Below are 3,163 nucleotides of genomic sequence, written 5' to 3'. Positions count from 1 at the left end.
TCTTATCTCATAAACAACCAACCAAACTGCTTAGATTATCAGAAATTATCTTGTTTCACCATACCTAGCTGCATAGCTTTTGAATAGCAGTGGAATACTCAGTGTAGGTAATAGTAATATTGTAGATCTTGTTCCAGAGGAAATTGTGATATTGTTCTTTTTTCCTTTTTTCTTTTTTTTGAGACAGTTTCTCCCTGTAGCCACATCTAACCTGGAACTCACTATGTAGACCAGGCTGGCCTCAATCTCAGAGATCCACTTTCCCCTGCTTCCTGAGTACTGGGATTAAAGGTATGTGCCATCATGCCCAGCTCTCATTTTATCTTTTGAAGGTGTTATTTTCCTTTTCAAACTTCCAGATGATGGAGTTTAATGAAGTATTCTCATTTGTAAGAATTGAAAAGATGACAAAATGCGTCTATTGCCTTTGTATTTTTATACCTATTTATTTTATTTTGCATTATTTTTTTGGAAAATGTCTTGCTTTTGTAGCTCTGGCTGGCCTGGAACTCACTATGTGGCTCAGGCAGATCCTGGACTGTGGGCATTCCTCCTATCTTAACCTCCTGAGTGCTGGGATTTTAAGCATCCACCACCATGCCTAGCTTTCTCTAGTGCCTTTTAAATAATACTTCTCCTTTTCAGTGTTTTTTTTTTTTTTTTTTTTTTTTGGTCTTTGAGACAGGGTCTCCCTATAGTCCCAGCTGACCTGCAACTCTCTATGTAGACCAGGCTGGCCTCGAACTCATGAAGCTATGTCTGCCTCTGCCTCCTGATTGCTGGGATTAAAGGCATGTGTGACCATGCCCAGCTCCTTTTCAGGTTTAAAAATAAGTCAGTCTTACAAGATCACTAATTAGTTAGAGTGAAGGTCTTTGAATCAGAGGTTGACAGTTCAGTAGGAGCTAGATGGATGTGCTTTCTGACCACCTTGAGCTTGTATGGGTGTGGGGGGGGAGGTGGAGGAATGGTGGTAAACTACTAAGTGCACAACTCACTATGTAATCTTCATTGTGGAAAGTTCCAGTCAGAAGGAATATATGATGCTGTAAGAATTTGCTGACCAGAGGGGGAAGGAATCCAAACAAGGTGACTTGAGCTGAAGGAAAAAAGAATATTTCTGGCAGGACATCTTGTTTAAAGATCCTGGAACAGTAAGGAATTTGGTCTTTGCTAGGAACTGAAAGAGTTCACTGTAACTGGGGAAAAAAATGTGTTGAGTGGGTACGATGTCGTTCTGAGAGGAAGGAATGAATCATGTGAGGCCTAAGACCTTGTAAGAGTTCCCCTCTGAGCTTTTACCTAATCCTTAAAAGATTTTAGGGTTACTTCTTCAGAGGGGGGAATGTTAGAGTAGCCAAAAGCCCCATTGAAAAAATAGAAGAAGAAAGAGTACATGAAGTTATCAGAAAAAAAGTGATGGGGCGATATGGGAGGAGTTGGAAGGGAGGCAGCGGGCATGGATTTGATTAAAACACCTTATATGCATGTATGAAATTCTCAATAAATTATTTAAAAAAAACAAAAAGTTCCCCTCCACCTCAAGAAAAGATATCATGTAGTCCAGGCTGGTTGTCTTAAACTTGCTATGTAGGCAAGGATGACCTTGAACTTTTTTTTGAACAATAGACTCTCACTATGTAGCCCTGGCCTGGATTTGCAATTTGCTATATAGTTCAGACTTGCCTTGAACTCACATATCTGCCTACCTCTGCCTCCTGATGCTGGGATTAAAGGTGTGTGCCACCACATTACTTTGAAATCTGTATATTCCTGCCTCTGACTCCAGTGCTCGGATTATAGTTATTCAGTTTAAGAGTTTTGAGTTTTGAGCTGGTGTGGTGGTGCACGCTTTTAAAAGTCCCAGCACTTGGGAGGTAGAGGCAGGCTGATCTCTGAGGCCAGCCTGGTCTACATAGTGAGTTCAGGCCAGCTGGGGCTATAGGGAGATCCTGTCTCAAAAAAAAAAAAAAAAAAAAAGTTTGGAGTTTTACCGGGTCTAATTTAAGAGTTTTGATTTCTGTCTTAAAATGTTTTGAGTTTGAAAGCCTGCATTCCTATTCTGCCTGTGCACCACCCTAGTATGGAGTTCCCGTGTTGCTAAGTCACCTTGCATGCAATCCCAGGCCAGGCAGACTCATGGCAATTTAGGTACTACTAGCCAGTGGCTGTTAAGGGACTAGTGTATCCTGCAGAGCTTGCTCCTCCTAGAGGAGTGCTGCATGCCCTTTGCCCCTTCCATTGTGAGCAGAAGATCAACCCGTACACATGGAAGATGCTTGGCATACTGATGCTGGAGGTATATGAGGAGCAGTGCTGTGAGGAGCAAATCTTCTTCCTGGCCATGAACTACCTGGATTACTTCTTGCTCTGTGTTCCTACCAGAAAGGCAGTCTCAGCTCATTGTATGGTCTGCCCATTGCTGGCCTCCGAGCTGCACAAGACCATACATCTGTATGAGTGAAGCAATGTTTCCTCGCAAGTTGTGGAAATGAGAGGTGCAGGTTTTGGAGAAGGAAGTTCAAATGAGACCTGGCTGCTATGATTGTCTCTAATTTCCTGGTCCTGATTTGGCACCTGCTCTCTTTGTGTAGTGATGGACAGCCTTACTCAAAAAGCACACCCAGACCTTTTTGGTCCTTTGTGTTACAGATTGCATCCTTGTCATATATTGACCATCCATGATTGCAACAAGCAGCATTGGGGGCAGTACAAAGCTGTGGTGCCTGCTCCACATATGGAGACAAGCTCACAAAGCTGCTGGCAGAGGTCAAAGGGACTGAAGTGGACTGCCTCTAGGCTTGTTAGGAGCAGATTGAAGCTGCATGTAGGGAGAATCTCAGGGAGCCTGCCTAGACCGCCCAAGGCCCAAGCCCCCTGAGCTCTAGTAGCTGGGGACCCAACTGTAGTAGCATTCCCATGGACATCTCAATCATCTACCTGTAGTTCAGGAAAGGGCCCTTCGAGTGGTCACCAAGTAGAGGAGGGGCCACTGTCATCTCCCTTCTTCTAGGAGCAATCCACACCACATCTGAAACCTGAGTGGACCTCTTCTCCCTTCGCAAAGCCCAAGCTGTCAGGTCTTGCTAATCCCCATAGTGTGTACTAAGGGCCTGGCTAGTCATGTTGGTGTCTGTATGGCCAGTTAGCTCCTCTTCCTCCC

At 44.1% G+C, this 3,163-nt stretch overlaps 1 pseudogene; it reads left to right on the top strand.

The window, feature by feature from the left end:
• The first annotated feature begins 1,969 nt into the window (after positions 1 to 1,969).
• Positions 1,970 to 2,946, top strand: LOC103740955 (annotated as a pseudogene).
• Positions 2,947 to 3,163: the final 217 nt, after the last annotated feature.

The sequence above is a fragment of the Nannospalax galili genome, unplaced genomic scaffold (assembly GCF_000622305.1).
Source record: "Nannospalax galili isolate Female #2095 unplaced genomic scaffold, S.galili_v1.0 scaffold301, whole genome shotgun sequence".
Classification (NCBI taxonomy): Eukaryota; Metazoa; Chordata; class Mammalia; order Rodentia; family Spalacidae; genus Nannospalax; species Nannospalax galili.
This window is presented reverse-complemented; position numbering and strand designations above follow the sequence as displayed.